The 15,602-nt window shown below is 42.6% G+C and overlaps 7 non-coding genes across 7 annotated transcripts; 4 read left to right on the top strand and 3 right to left on the bottom strand.

Annotated features, from left to right (window-relative positions):
* Positions 1 to 261: 261 nt before the first annotated feature.
* On the top strand, positions 262 to 335 carry trnai-aau (transfer RNA isoleucine (anticodon AAU)). The gene has a single exon. It is a non-coding gene; the product is annotated as a tRNA-Ile (tRNA).
* A 145-nt stretch (positions 336 to 480) lies between these two features.
* Positions 481 to 552, top strand: trnaq-cug (transfer RNA glutamine (anticodon CUG)). The gene has a single exon. It is a non-coding gene; the product is annotated as a tRNA-Gln (tRNA).
* A 790-nt stretch (positions 553 to 1,342) lies between these two features.
* On the bottom strand, positions 1,343 to 1,414 carry trnae-uuc (transfer RNA glutamic acid (anticodon UUC)). Its single transcript has one exon. It is a non-coding gene; the product is annotated as a tRNA-Glu (tRNA).
* Positions 1,415 to 1,670: 256 nt separating this feature from the next.
* LOC130421596 (U5 spliceosomal RNA) lies at positions 1,671 to 1,786 on the bottom strand. The gene has a single exon (XR_008906906.1). It is a non-coding gene; the product is annotated as a U5 spliceosomal RNA (small nuclear RNA).
* A 1,855-nt stretch (positions 1,787 to 3,641) lies between these two features.
* trnai-aau (transfer RNA isoleucine (anticodon AAU)) lies at positions 3,642 to 3,715 on the top strand. The gene has a single exon. It is a non-coding gene; the product is annotated as a tRNA-Ile (tRNA).
* A 2,746-nt stretch (positions 3,716 to 6,461) lies between these two features.
* On the bottom strand, positions 6,462 to 6,545 carry trnas-aga (transfer RNA serine (anticodon AGA)). The gene has a single exon. It is a non-coding gene; the product is annotated as a tRNA-Ser (tRNA).
* Positions 6,546 to 15,084: 8,539 nt separating this feature from the next.
* Positions 15,085 to 15,157, top strand: trnak-uuu (transfer RNA lysine (anticodon UUU)). The gene has a single exon. It is a non-coding gene; the product is annotated as a tRNA-Lys (tRNA).
* Positions 15,158 to 15,602: the final 445 nt, after the last annotated feature.

The raw sequence follows: 15,602 nt of genomic DNA, 5'->3' as shown, positions 1-15,602 counted from the left end.
AGGTACCATAGGGGTGGCTAAGATGCACGAAGGAAGCTCCAATAGCCACTAATGTGGAGAATGCGGGCGTCGGTCCCGCTTCCTCTCGCATTCTAAGCGAGCACTCTATCATTTGAGCTAATTCCCCTACATTGTCATAAACCAACGCGCATTGATTTGGTTAAATGAAGCGAGGCACACAGGCTAAGGAAATACCTTTTCCATAGGGATTGAAGTCACAATATTTGAACAACACTTGGCTCGTGAAAGTTGGAGCCCCATGGCCGGTTAGCTCAGTTGGCCAGAGCGTGGTGCTAATAACACCAAGGTCGCGGGTTCGATGCCCATACAGGCCATTGTCTTTTCTCCAGCCTCCTTTCCATAACTCAAGGCGCCAGGGGTCGTCCAATGCTTTGCTCTCGTTATTGCAGAGCTCTTGACTTCGCAAGACCGAACGGACTGTTCTTGTGAATGTGGTGGGTCGACAACAGAATGACATTGGGTTTCATGGTGTAATGGTTAGCACTATGGACTCTGAATCCAGCGATCCGAGTTCAAATCTCGGTGAGACCTCTCATTGGAACTCCACACTTTTTGGAGGCATCCCAGGAGAACCCCCTCCAAATGGGTCCCTGCCAGGGATTGTTACCACCCCACTGTTTGAACCTATTTCCCAAAGCGTTTGAGCTGTAAGGCAAGCACGAGTGAGTTTCATCTATGTTTATGTGCAGGAGTAGTGTTGCACTTGTGGAACGATGAACCACATAAAAGATGAAGGGTCTTTGTAATGATAAAGTAAGACAACGCTAGGTTACAACCAGGTGTCAGTAAACTTCAAGTTAAAGTAGCATTTTCTGCTTTTCATACTGACAACAGGCCATCGGTACACAATGCGCCAAAGGACAATACAATACATCAAGTTGCTCTGGGTAAAAGCAATATGGGAGACTCTTGTCACGTGTGTCCAGGTGCCATAGCGAGGACAGACTCCGGGCCCTGAAGGCTTTTTGTGACTGAACATATGAGCGGGAATCAACACGAAGACCTTTTACTGCAGCGGTGAGCCTTGATTGTCCCAGCTGTACCTTCTTTACTTTTCAGTTGTCGGCACCCAGAACGCAGCACTTTGTGTCCAGCACTTGTTGCCTGAGACCTCAGGACGCACAATATAATACAAGGTAAATACTGTTTGCTCACTTGAATTTGGATTGTGCAAAGGAGTTAAAATGTAGAAGGTGCCAAAAAAGGCTGATAAACGAGATAAGTGGCTATTTGTTTGACCTCCTACACAGCTGACTCGTCAGAGCCTCACTGTGAAACAGCAGCTTTTTCATTTGAAAATAACCAATTGAGAAAATGGTAATTCCCATACTGGGAGTTGAACCCAGGCCGCCTGGGTGAAAACCAGGAATCCTAACCGCTAGACAATATGGGACGCCTTAGCTGTCTTCTTCCGACCTGGAGGCGACGTGCACTTCAACTGTTTCCCAGTACAGAGGAAGCAAAATAACAATCACACATTTGAAGTGCATTGCAGAAGATTTTCTCCCTATCTGAGCAGGTGCTGACAATAAACTCGCAACAAGCGTGGTGAAACCAAGAGTCCCAAAACAGCTAGGAGACAACGATGTGCAGAAGCAATCCAACAGAGGCAGATTCTTAAACTCTCTGGTTCTTGGCACAATAAAGAAGGTCTGCCGTGAGAGGAGCCGTCCAAAATTACATTAAACTCACGGTGGTTTCATTCTGCGGAAATCTTTCGTAAAAGGCAGAAGATTTATGCGTAGATCAAGAGAAACTCGAGCTGCACCCACCAGCTCTCGGCCCAGTGTGCTTCCTATGTCGCACCGCAATGTTCAAGGGGCTAATATTTGGTCGAGGCTCCTACCTGATAATTCACTCTGGGAGGGGCCAAAGAGACAAAGTTCTCTTCCATCAACAAATTACTGCAAAAGCCAAGTCTGAAGAGATGTTCCTGAAGCTAGCATCCTGCCTACCAGAGGTACTAGGATCTGGATCTGCCAAGAAATAAAATACAAATCTTCAATCTCAGACAACTCTAGCTGAATCAGAACAATGGTACTGTTTAGCGTGTTGACACATGGTTCATATGCTCTCCTACTTTGGATAAAAGCATCTGCCAAATGAAAAAAATGCAAATGGATAGTGAACGGCGTCCTTCTGCCTCTATTGAATTTCTTTTAACCAACAAATTAAAGTGTGATGATGTGTTGACAATTCCACCGAGGTCCAAAGCAGGATTCAGAAAGTCTGCACAACACTCTAAATTAGCCAAGCTTGCAGCCTTCCTCCTGCACACATCCAATATCAAAAAACGAATCTTTTCAAACGAGAATGCTATGAGATATCGGTTGCAGTTCGGCACAAAAACATTTCCGTAATTGCAAGTCAGTCCTCGTTAGTATAGTGTACAGTTTCTCCGCCTGTCACGCGGTAGACCGGGGTTCGATTCCCAGACGGGAAGCTTGATTGTCCTTCTGGGTCATCTCTGCCAATGTTTTGCTTTGTCAGCCTTAATGTGCAGCAAGGTATGCCCGGCATGCTCTGTCAGTAGAGCATGAGACTCTTAATGTCAGGGTCGGTAGAGGATAAAATTCAGCGTCGTGTGCTCGAGCCCCACGTTGCACGTGCAAATGACTTTTGATCGTGGTGTCTTTCACCTAGGCCTCAGTTCCCAGGCTAAGTGACAGAACAGTCAGGCATCTTCTTGGAAAAAACACAGAACACTTGAGGACTTAACCGTTATGCTGCAAAAGCGGCTCTCGGAAAACGAGCGCTATATTTTCGTGCGGCGACGTTCGTTGTTATGACTTTGCAAACCTCTGCTGTTTCTTTCCAAGTCAAACCGTTGCTCTATCCGAGAACAACAAATTTGACGTCTCTTTCTGCCGCCGTCTCCTGATGGCTTTCCTGCAACTGTGCGTCTCTGTGGCGCTATCGTTGGCAATTGCCCAGCGAGAGGCCTCGTGGCGCAACAGTAGCGCGTCTGACTCCAGATCAGAAGGTTGGGTGTTCAAATCATGTCGGGGTCAATATTATGACTTCACCTCTAAATAAGACAAAACTAACTAAATGATTAAATGTAATTACGTAACTGATTAAATGATTAAATCCCTCATATACGAGATAAGTGACTATTTGTTTGACCTCCTACACAGCTGACTCGTCAGAGCCTCACTGTGAAACAGCAACTTTTTCATTTGAAAATATCCAATTGAGAAAATGGTAATTCCCATACCGGGAGTTGAACCCGGGCCGCCTGAAGCTAGCATCCTGCCGACCACAGGTACTTGGATCTGGATCTGCCATGAAATAAAATACAAATCTTCAATCTCCGACAACTCTTGCTGAATCAGAACAATGGTACTGCTTAGCGTGTTGACGGACGCTGCCAAAGAGTTTTTGCGCTCATCGATTTCCTAGGTTTTCTCAGATTGTATCACATCATGGTCACAAGCAAGAATATCCATCCTTACAACACCTCGCAGCCTGTTTTTATGTGCAGTTCCCTTCCAATACAAACGTTTGGCCGAAAACCAAATTAATTCCAAAACCAAATGGATAGCTTCCCTGTTATGACAACAAAAGGCCTAGTCTTTTCCCTTTTGACCATTGCTGTATAATGATCCGTGCCGTGGCACGCCTCGTTAGCGCAGTTTGGCAGCGCGTCAATCTAATAATCTGAAGGTCGTGAGGTCGAGCCTCACATGGGGCAGCTTGGGTGGGAAATTCTTTTGAACTGACAGACTGGCTCTATTAAGGATACACATCTTGCCGGCGTCCCGGGCTCCCGCAGAGGAACGTTCATGAGCGTGTGCTCCCTGGTGCCCTAGTGGCTAGGATTCAATGCTCTTACCATCGCGGCGGGAATCATTTCTGGTATAAATGGCGTGGAATGGCGGCATTGTTAGTAACTTTGTCAGTACTTTGCTCGCGATGAATCCATTTCAATTTTTACACTGTGTTTGTATGTTCAGTAGTTTTTACTTCAAAATAAGAATATTGACCACTTTAATTTAACAGCCCTGATTTACGGAACAGAAAGAAAGGGAAACAATACACTGGAAAAAAAATAATTCTCACGAAGCACTTTTGTCTTGTTGTTAATTAAATAAAAAACTTAAATCAATATACATTTACGTGTCACGAACAGTGACCTAAGATATGTTTTCTTTTGTTATGAAATAAAATATAAGGATTAAGTGTGTTTAAAATGAGCTTAAAAAAATCTGTCAATGGTGTAAGAAAAATTATCTTTAGTTTGCCTTTTCTTAAGTGCCTAATTCAAGAGCATTTTTTACCCCATTGATAGATTTCTTTGTTTGTTTTAAACAAACTATTTTAATTCTTATATTTTCTTTCATAAAACAAAACAAAATATCTTGGGTTACTTTCCTTGTCATTAATTGTCTTGACTACCTTTTTTTGGTCAGGTAGCTAGGAACAGGGGCTTCTGGAGGGGGTACAGAGCCTTCACCCTCTGAAGAAGTTCTGCGCATATGACCTAACGGAACATGAGGCTGTGATGATAGGACTGCTTGGAACACAAAGTAAATATATATACATATATATATATATACACACACAAGATATAATAAACATTGAATGCGTACGATGTGTCTAGTCTTGACTATACACACTATACACAGGCAGACACGCGCAAATACACAAAAACACACACACACCCGCACTCACAAACACACACAGGCTGTTTTTCATTGTCTTGGATGTCAAAACAAATCACTTGCGTTATTTTAATTGGATTTACTTGCCTCCAAGTAAAAATTCTACCTATAACAACAAATAAATATTTTTTTTCATAAATACAATTCATGAAATGCAATCCCTCACCACTGGTATGTTTAACCCTTAACAGTAGTTAGAACAAAAGAACATGTCTTTTAGAACAGGCAATAACACTTCCAGAACCATAAATATAATAATTAAAAATCAGAAATGGAGGTTAAGTATGTATGTAACAGAACATGCCTCTAAAACTGATATGGAAAATAACCTGTTGTAGACAAGACTGTTTACCAGTTGCTCCAGATGATCCTAAATTAAGGATTATAATTAGAATAGTTTCACTGAAGTATTTAAAATTAAATTTGTTATCATGGTTTATTGATATATAACAGACGTGACATGATTCTTAAATTCACTTACCCAGCTGTGCGAGATATTTTGTTGGAGAAAGACTCAGCATCATCCTATCCAGTTCCTCATCTTCCTCTATTTCTCTAAAAGGTTTCAAAATAGACAGATCAATAGACAGATAACGTTAGATAGATCGCTAGATTACATATTAAGTATCATAAACATAAACTTTCATTAGATTAATAAGTATCATATACTTTATTGCAACCTTTCTCCTCTTACGAAAATTAACCATGTTTTTTTTTGTGGTAACGTAACAAGTGTAGTAACCATATTTTTGGTGCAATGATTTACTTGGGGCAAAACCATGGTTTTACTACAGTAATCATCGTTTACTATGGTTTTTACAAAAAACATGTTTTTCAAACCCATAGAGCATGAGACTCTTAATTTCAGGGTCGTGGGTTCCAGCCCCACGTTGGGCGCCAGGGCTACCCCAGTCAGGGGCGCTTTTTAAAGGAGCCCCGTCCAGCAGACCTAGTGCTAGGATTTTCTTGGGACAAGTGCAACTTCCTCACTCTTCTGTTTCCAAAAGGTGTTCTGTGAAAACGAGCATGACGCTCATTTAGTTTTGCCACACTTTTGCCCTTTAATTCCGAGTCAAACTTAGCGACGTGTCCAAGCAAAATCCCTGACTACCGTCTCTGTGGCACAATCGGTGCCACAATCGGAAGCCTTTGGCTTCTCACGCCGGGAGTTAAACCCGGGCAGCTTGGGAAAAACCAGGAGTTCTGACTACTGGACCATGCCTGACACCTCAGCAAGCGCAATACGGACTGCAACTGTTTCCAAGAGATTAAGAATCGGAGTAGCGAACCCACATTTTCAATGCAAGTCGGAAAGACTTTTCATTTCTCTGCACGTGTACTAGCAGTGAACAACGGAAAGAAGAACTACGATTTGAGAAGTATAATCCTAGCGAGCTGAGCTGTCTGGGCTTGTGTCGGTGCGTGCCAAGTTCTTCTGCCAAGCCTCCTACAAAATGATTCCCCGACGGGGAGTTAAGCCTTTTGTTTGCCGCTTTCCAATAGCTTGGATGAGCTGGGTTTAAACATTCTAAAGAACAGCTGACGAAGTGCTTGGCGCGGCTCTTTTTGAACATATTACAGTGCGTTGTTCGCCCGATTGAAGTTGATTGAAGAAAAAGTTGACTCGATCCGGATTCGCTGAGACCACAACACAGAGTACTAACCAACCACACGATCAAAGCGAGCTAACAGACGGCTGCACAGGGCTCGGCCGAGATGAAGTTTGCTCTTTCGCCTCTAGAGATACAAATCAGCATCTGAGCTTAATACACCGCAAACATATTCGGCAGGATTCGAACCTGCGCAGGGAGACCCCAATGGATTTCTAGTCCATCGCCTTAACCACTCGGCCAAAAATGGGGCAAAATGGACTGCTATGGTGGGGGAAAAGAAAATAAAAAAGAAAGAAGAAGGGGGGAAAGAAAAATTGAGCAAAAAATGAAGTAAAATTATAGTATATTTAATATTATAAGTACAAAAGGTAAAAAAAACGTATTCAATTTTATCAACAAAATACCTAAGTGCCCATTTAGATCCAAGTAATTGTAATGTTCAACTTTTTTTTTTAAATCGATCTATTGCACTATAACATCAATAACTGCATTAACTCATATACTGCACCATACCTTTAATAACCGCATTAACTTTCCATTGCACTGCAACTTTAATAGCTAATGTCTATAATTAATGCACACCTAAGTCACTTGCACTACTGTATAGTCTAAATTGTAATCTGTTCATAACCACCTGTACACTAATGTTCACAGTATATAGCCTTCTGTATATATTGTCCATAGTACATACCGACTGTCATATTGTCATAGAACATTCCTTCTGTAAAGTATTTTCATAATAGTTTCATAATAGTATTTTTATGCCCATTGTATAGTATTTTCCTAATATTGTATTCTGTATTTATTCACACTGTATATCCTGCACTTGCTAATTGCACTTCTGGTTAGACCTAAACTACATTTCGTTACACTGTACTTGTATATGTGTAATGACAATAAAGTTGAATCTAATCTAATCTAATCTAATCTAATATACACTTCCAAAATCCTTATATATATGAGATACATTAGATGTAATAGTAAACATTTATTAAATACAATATTAAATATTAACAATAATTATACAATAACTAGAATACAATAAGAAATAGAGAGGGCTATCCTTCAAATTCCGTTAACCTAATACACTACTTAAAATTTACTGTAACTAGATTTAAGACAAGTTTCTTATAAAAATAAAATAATGTGGTGTTGGTATGGTAATGTTTGTTTGTTGCCTGTAATGCTCTGGCCCGATGCTGGACAGTACCATTTTCCTCTAAGCTGAGTATGACCAGTAAGTTTGCTTTTTGACTTGCCACAGATTTTGCATTGATAGTGGTAGTCGTCTTTTGTTTGCCTTTTCTTTGGTGGCTCCCCTCATGCCACACGCTGTTCATCCTCAAGTGCTGCCTTGTGGAGCCTCCATGCACGTTGTCGGTTTTCAGGTGGTGGCAGAGCTAATGGCTGTTGACCAGGGGGAAGGGAAGACCAACCATGAGGTGGGGGTGGAGCCGATGATGGATACCCGGGTGGAAGGGAAGACCACCCATGAGGTGGGGGTGGAGCTGATGATGGATGCCCGGGTGCAACGGAAGACCAACCATGAGGTGGGGGTGGAGCTGATAATGGATGCCCGGGTACAACGGAAGACCAACCATGAGGTGGGGGTGGAGCTGATGATTGATGCCCGGGTGCAACGGAAGACCAACCATGAGGTGGGGGTGGAGCTGATGATGGATGCCCGGGTGCAACGGAAGACCAACCATGAGGTGGGGGTGGAGCTGATGATGGATACCCGGGTACAACGGAAGACCAACCATGAGGTGGGGGTGGAGTTGATGATGGATACCCGGGTACAACGGAAGACCAACCATGAGGTGGGGGTGGAGCTGATGATGGATGCCCGGGTGCAACGGAAGACCAACCATGAGGTGGGGGTGGAGCTGATGATGGATGCCCGGGTGCAACGGAAGACCAACCATGAGGTGGGGGTGGAGCTGATGACGGATACCCGGGTGAAAAAGACCAATCAGAACACTCAGACCAGGTATTCCACCCAGGAAAGTGCTGTGCCTCAGGACAGAAGAAATTATTCTGTGCAGCAGGAGAATAATCTGTGTCATATGGAGATGTGTCTCCTAGTCCAGTGCCTGTGAGTGCATTTGAAGACACTGCAGTTCCACTTCGTGCATATTTACGTTGACGAATGACTGCCTCACCCTCCCGATTCTCAGGCTCCTTGAACTCAATGGGAACATGTCAATGTTCAACAGGTCCAGATGGGAGCTCCCTTGGCTTTGGCAGTGGCTCCTTCGCTATACCAATTTGCTGGGGAAGCTCCACTCCTTGCAGTAAGGTGTCCCGATCAGTTCGTTTCTGTCGGTCGAGAAGCCTAAACAAATGCAAACTAATAGTTAATTAAGAAGTTAGTATAAGGAATATGCTACTAAAGTGAAATTAGGAAGGCAATAACCAACTCACCAAGATGACACTGTAGTGTTGTTGATTGTAACTAGCACCAGGTTGGTCTTGTCGAGCAGCTCTCGGCAGTCTTCAAGCAGCTGCTTGATGTGACAATACATCATCACAATTGCCTGTGTGATTGGAAAGGTTTTGCCCTTATTGTCTTTAGGTCTGTTTCTGACTTCCTTGAATTCCTTCAAAAGCTTGAGTGCGATGCATTCTGAAATCCTGTTGATATCAGGTCTCTGAGCTGCCTGGCCATGGGTCATGAATAGTCTGTGGATAAAACAATGCATTTAATGCATTTTGTATGTTATTCTATGGTTCATTGGAGCTTTATAAACATACAGACTAATTAGGAATTTTTATTTTAGGCAAATGAAAAGTGAGGGATAATTTATGATGGCACACACTGTAAAAATGTCCTTTAACACAGGTGCACCGCAATTTAACTCACCTCTCAGCTGCTTGCTGACCAGGGGCTGAGCCACTACGCTTTCGAGAAGCTCTCCAAGGACCTGGCAAGATCCTTTTCTTGCACTTAAGGGAATACTTGGAAGGGGACTGATCAATGGCATGCAGACACGAATACAACCGCAAGATCTCTGCTATCTCGTTGGTTGACAAAGCAGTGATAGTCCGGTTGAGGCTAATAAGGTACCCTGCCAGGTTATCCACCGCCTCCCATCCAGGGACACCCCTTGAATCACATCTAAGGTCGAAATCCTGGATTACAGTTCTTTGATAAACTGTTCTTCACAAATTACAAGCTTAAGCATCACGTATTAGAGTCTTTACCGGAGTTGATGTGCTGGGCCCAGCGCAGGACATGTCTTCAATGTCAGGACTGTGAGAGCCACCACTTGGAACAGGGGTTTCCTAGATCATTTTTGAACATTTGTAAGTATACCAATTAAACATTGTAGAGCATTACTTAAATTGAATGTATAAATTATAAAACAACTCATGTATTGCTCATATAAGCTAACATTCCTATGCAATTTCAATTTAATTCAAGAAAATGTATATTACCAGAGAAGAGGTCAATAAATCATCATGACTGCTGGAACTGCCAATAGTGCGTGTGTTTAAACTGATGTCTGCTGCATCACATATTGTGACATCCAGACACTCATCCTCCTGAACTTCAACCTGCATCTCTGGCAGAGTGATTTCACCAGGCTCCAGTGGAGAAAGTAGGTCTCCTCTGCCAGATTGTGCCAACAAGTACTCCACTGCTATACGCTCATCTGCCAAAAAGAGGCATCATATTTTAAAAAGAGGAATATATCAGGCTAAATCATAACAGTAAATGTGATGAATGTGGTGTTGGAAATGAATAAAAAAAAATTGTGATTTAAAAAAATACATAAATTAATACAGTCACACATAGACAACTCAACCAAATACGCTGGAAACACACAGACACATCTTATAACAGTATAGATAGATAATAGATATGACACACGTTACAGTAATGATCATTCCATTAAAAATGGAATGAATTAAAAATGGAATGAATGGTTAGCGTTTAGGCAGCATTCAAACTCACAGCAAAGCCTGGTATTACTATAGTAAGAGAATGTACAGTATTGAATCTTACTTGTGGGTTTCCCATGGGTTATGAATTCTGGCAGGAGTGCACATCCGAGGACTCTTTTGCTGAGGACATTAATGTGGGACATTAAACGTACATCATAGATTTTAGTTTGTGATGCACCACTCATGTCAACAGCCTGAAGAGCCCGGTTGATGTTCCATCTCGATGCACCCTCAAGCATGTACATCTGAATATGTACAGAATTAAATCTCCACCCTGTAAGGAAAAATGTGTCACATTGTCAAAATACCATTATAAACCCCCCTACGAACTACCAAAGCTGACTACCAATTAAAGCTAATTCACTTGTTAACTAAACCTGTAGAAATTGAATTCCTTTATTTTTACTTTACTTCTTTTTAAGTCGTATTTAAAATGTTTTTTGTTGTATTCTTCCAAAGTTTAGAAATTCCTGTATTGTGACAACACTACTTAATTACAGACATGATATTCTTGGTATTGTTACCATACCTGGAATGAAAGTGCACTGATGGCGATGAAAGCTTTCAAGAGAAGAGGACCCTCTGCCACACCGCAGTACATCCAGAACCTTGTCACCCTTCTGTAACCCAGAGCCCAGCTTTGTGTAAAGCTGAACACCAGGCGGGTCTTGGATGCAGGGTAAATGTTTCTGTTGTACCTCCCAAACGTGCATCATGCTCTCTGGATTAATGAGGCGCAAACCAGTCGTGTCGGTCAGTTCCCACATGGAGTCTAGCAATGCTTGTATCAAGTCACGAGTTTCTTCAATTCCACGCGTCCTCCTCCTGCAGTGTTTGGCCAGCTCACTTGAGGTGATGCTTGACAAGATTTGGGCCTCTGTTGGAATATGCCCCTGATGTTTTTTTAAAAGTATGTTCTTTTTCGCTTCTTTAAGGTGAGAGAAGTCATCATTGTCCCATTCAAAGATACAACTGGACAACTTGGAGCAGAAAGTGCCATACAGTGGATGGTGCTCTGTTGTAAGACCAGCAGTGAACCGTCGCATGAAGTGGAAAACATCAAGGCGAACTTTGAACTTCCAAGGTCGAAACCAGGTAAGAACTGGAGTCACACCTACACCAATGAGAAACAATCAGCGAGTTTACACATCTTCTTAGATTTAAATTTGTATCATTTAAAAATATGCTAATGCTATTTATAAATATTCTCTTAAACCTCTAAATCCGTCAGATTTCGCTTCTTTTAAAGAAACATTTTTATCAGGATCCTAGGTTCAGTTTCATAGCAGATAGCAGATAATTCAGAATGGGCTAAGCGTTATTTAGAAGTCTTTGAAGCAAGATTATTTGAGTAACATATACTTTACTTTGAGAGCATTCACTCATCACTCACTCATCAACATTATAATCTCATTTTTGACAGAGGTGGCTTTTAGAGGGTTCTGCATCTGAACGAACATGAACAAAATATGAACACCTAAAAAAGCCATCTAAACACCATTTTCCTAAATTAGTGGGAAATATGGAGATCTATGATTTATTGTCATTGAGACACATGCCAGAAATTATTGCTTATATGGATTAGAAATGTATAAATGCACACACATTCCTGTTAAGTAATGGCTTAAATTGACAAACCTGTCCCGCTGCAGCAGTCCCTGTCAACATAAATCGCAGCTGGATCTGGCTCCCCAGCATCCCTGTATCGCTTTACAATGCCCTGACACAAGTCATCTAAGCCGGCTCCCTCACCAGTGGTTAGGACACAGTTCAGAACTTGGCCAAATTCATTACCAATGTTGGTCATCCAGGTAGCAGTGTCAGCAATGCCACCAGCAAGCTTTTTAGTAATCTGTATAAATGCATTAAGACAATACAATTTGGTATATTCAATATAATTTAACATGCATTTGGCTCTTTATGTGTATCTATGTTTACCTTTTTGGTAGAATCAAGCTTCAGGATGCTACAATATGTTGATGTTACAACACCCTTAAGCTCATCAAGTTGATTCAGGATTTCATTGGCATGGGCAGTCTCAAACCACTGTGCCAGCGGTAGGGGGCGAAAAGGCGGGGGCTGCTCATAATTCACTTCCGATTGGGTCAGGGCAACATCTCTTTTTGTGGAGCTCACAGTCTGTCAGGTAGTCTATACTCCGTCTTGCCCACTCCTCACTATGAATTTCTTCTAGCGCTTGTTTCAAGAAACTGGAGCTGTTTCCTGCAGTTCTTGGTTTCATCAAAGTCACACACTTCCTGTCAAGGGCAAGGTGAGTGGTGAGAACAGCGGGGAATTTATTTCTGTGGGAGGGATCCAGCTGTTTAAGGATCTCTGAACTCCAAGGGCAGACAGGTATCATACAATTACTGCAGCGAGGGTAGTCCAGTCCAATTAAGTAATATGTGGAGTCAACATCAATGACTTCCCTAACTTTAGTATAAATGCCTGAATGATGCATCTTCCTATTGCACCGTGTACATTTCAGAGGAATACCCCACATCCTCATTGGTGCCCACAGAAACATCCTCTGCCTAAAGTAACTGCTAGGATCAGGAGTTGAAGTAGTAGGCTTGCTGGGACTCGGTGGATGAAACCAGTTTTGTGGAAACTGCTGCTTCGGTCGTCCTGTGGTGTCATACAGACACTGAGCTATCCACTTTTGGTCTGCTGGTTTGAGCACTCGACAGAACTGTTTGGGGAGAAAACTCAGCAAATTTACTTCTGGAGGCCTTAGTGTAATGTCCTGTGATGGTGTTTGTACTGCAGTTTGTGGAGCTCTTTGCTGGTCTTCGATGTATGCAGATGACTGTGCAATGGATGATGTTGGATCCACAGATGTTCTGTCCCCATCTGAAAGACTAATCAAACGATGATGCTTGTCAATGTGGTTAAACAGTCCAACTGCACCCCAGACTTTTTCACCACACTGATCACAACATTCTTGGACATGGTTGTCTGAAAGATGTTCACTGAAACCATCCACATTAACATCTTCGCTACAAGGAGCACACTTAATTGAACTACTGCTCTGCAGGGCTGGTCTGGAGCCTGCACTGGGCTGCGGGGCTGGTCTTGAGCCTGCACTGGGCTGCGGGGCTGGTCTGGAGCCTGCACTGGACTGCATTGGCGGTGCTGAAGCCTGCACTGGGCTGCGGGGCTGGTCTGGAGCCTGCACTGGACTGCGGGGCGGTGCTGAAGCCTGCACTGGGCTGCGGGGCTGGTCTGGAGCCTGCACTGGGCTGCGGGGCGGTACTGAAGCCTGCACTGGGCTGCGGGGCTGGTCTTGAGCCTGCACTGGACTGCGGGGCGGTGCTGAAGCCTGCACTGAAGCCTGCACTGGGCTGCGGGGCTGGTCTGGAGCCTGCACTGTGCTGTGGGGCTTGACTGAAACCTGCACTGAAGCTCTCTAAAACTGTCTGCTCAGCTGACTGTTAAAAAAAGTGTAAACATCTACATCCTTGCTATCACTTTGTAAATCAATTTACATTCTTACTGGATAAAAAATTCATCTCTTAAATATCAAACAAATAAATAAAATGGATAAAACAAATGCAGAATTGATGAACATAAGAAAAGGGATAGTATAACAATATTGTCATAATATACTTAATTTAGAGTTGTTCATAATCTGTATTAGTCTGTGTGTCCAAATATCTTTCTCTGTTTTCAACCAATCAAATAAGTTTATACAGGTTTGGAATAACTGCAGAGTTAGTAAATCATGAGAGAATTTAAATTTTGGGGTAAATTATCCCAAGGCTTCACAGCTCAAAAAATGAACATTTCACCCTAGTGTTGGCGAGTTTTTCACATTTATCATCACATACCTTATCATCACATTCCTTTTCATCACATACCTTTTCATTACATACCTTATCATTACATACCTTATGAAAACCACATTTGCAGGGGATTCTTTAGCCAAAGATATCATATGCACGGGTTTGTTTGTGTAATGGGCAGTTATTAATTTTTTCCAACGCATTTTTCCACTTCTTCGCCCCTGGCTTCTTGCCTGTGGTAAAGTGGTATTTCACCTGGGCATACTTTACCATGATGTCATGCCAGTACGAGTCAGGTTTACCGGTCTTAGTCATGTCTAGATATATAAAACAAAAGGGTAAACATCATAAAACTTCAGTTTAAACTCAATTTAAAATATTCGCCAAAGCCTTTAATATACATCTTAGTGTTAACAAGTGCAATTGGATTTAACCAAAAATTGGCTAAACGCATTGGCATTCTGAATTTGGACATTCATCATCATCATCACCATCACCATCACATTATTACAGTTGTTGTAACTTAATGTACATATACCTAAGGCATTTTGCTATTGCAAAATGAATGGCCATGGCGATTTCAAATTTCTAAGTGTTAAACCACAAATTACAATTTAAGCAGTTTAGATGAAACCGTAGTGTCAAAATAAACCAATCTACCAATCAGAAGAGAGCGTTCGGATTGTTACAACTTGTGTTAGGAATTATTTCGCAAGTGTTAGGATTTTAGTAGAATGTGTTAAGACTTGTAAGGACTTATTTAGAATGTGTTAGGACTTGTAAGGACTTATTTAGAATGTGTTAGGAATTGTAACGAATCGTTAGGAATGGCTTTGCTGTCGGATCGCTTGAGGAATACACAAGGTTTTTATGTCGTCTCGCATTCGTTTTGACGCTTCTGCTGATACTGCTTCTCAGCGAGGCGAAAACCAGGAGGTGAGCGCTAAAGACAGCAGACCGTCGCCCGAACAGGGACTTCCCCAATGATGGCACCCTACAACTTCGCCTGACCGTTTGGAAGCACTAACAGACAAGGGCTGTGCAAGGCATCCAGCCCGGCTAGCTCAGTTGGTAGAGCATGATACTTTTAATCTCAGGGTCGTGGGTTCCAGCCCCACGTTGGGCGCCAGGGCTACCCCAGTCAGGAGCGCTTTTTAAAGGGACCCCGTCCAGCAGACCTAGTGCTGGGATTTTCTTGAGACAAGTGCAACTTCCTCACTCTTCTGTTTCCAAAGGGGGTTCTCTGAAAATGAGCATGACGCTCATTTAGGTTTGCCACGCTTTTGCCCTTTAATTCCGAGTCAAAAGTAGCGACGTGTCCAAGCAAAATCCTCGACAACCATCTCTGTGGCGCTACCTCGATCAGGATCGGGGGTCTCGCTTTCCATTGTGAGATTGGACGGGAGCCAATCGGGGCTCTCGCTCTACATTGTGAGATTGGACGGGAGCCAATCGCGTCGCGGGATGAGAATGGACCGTGACCACGCCCATTGTCAGATAGGATGACGAGCCGCAGGTAGCGGATTCATGAGCAAAATAAGTAATACAAGTTATGTTTTAATCTTAACACT

Source organism: Triplophysa dalaica, chromosome 5 (genome assembly GCF_015846415.1).
Source record: "Triplophysa dalaica isolate WHDGS20190420 chromosome 5, ASM1584641v1, whole genome shotgun sequence".
In the NCBI taxonomy this organism is placed as follows: Eukaryota; Metazoa; Chordata; class Actinopteri; order Cypriniformes; family Nemacheilidae; genus Triplophysa; species Triplophysa dalaica.
Note: the sequence above shows the minus strand (reverse complement) of the source record. Positions and strands in the feature narration are given on the sequence as shown.